The following is a 358-nucleotide window of genomic DNA, read 5'->3' on the forward strand; positions in this document are numbered from 1 at the left end:
TGTGAATTTTGAGGTGTGTTTAGGATCATTATCCATTCGTAGAAGCCACCCTCTTTTTAACTTCAGCTTTTTCACCGATGGCATCAAGTTAGCGACCAAAATTTGCTGAAATTTTATTGAATCCAGTTTTCCTTTTACTCGTGAAATGTTCCCTGTGCCACTGGCTGCAATATAACCCCAAAGCATGATTGATCCACCCCCATGCTTAACAGTTGGACAGAGGTTCTTTTCATTAAATTCTGTGCCCTTTCTTCTCCAAATGTACCTTTGCTCATTCCGGCCAAAAAGTTCTATTTTAACCGGTCCACAGTTGTTTCCACAACGCATCAGACCTGTCTATATGTTCATTTGCAAACTT

At 40.2% G+C, this 358-nt stretch overlaps 1 protein-coding gene across 1 annotated transcript in view; it reads right to left on the minus strand.

Annotated features, from left to right (window-relative positions):
- The window catches only part of dock4b (dedicator of cytokinesis 4b), a 124,153-nt gene that overhangs the window by 87,849 nt on the left and 35,946 nt on the right, over positions 1-358 (minus strand).

Source organism: Etheostoma spectabile, chromosome 23, assembly GCF_008692095.1.
Source record: "Etheostoma spectabile isolate EspeVRDwgs_2016 chromosome 23, UIUC_Espe_1.0, whole genome shotgun sequence".
Classification (NCBI taxonomy): domain Eukaryota; kingdom Metazoa; phylum Chordata; class Actinopteri; order Perciformes; family Percidae; genus Etheostoma; species Etheostoma spectabile.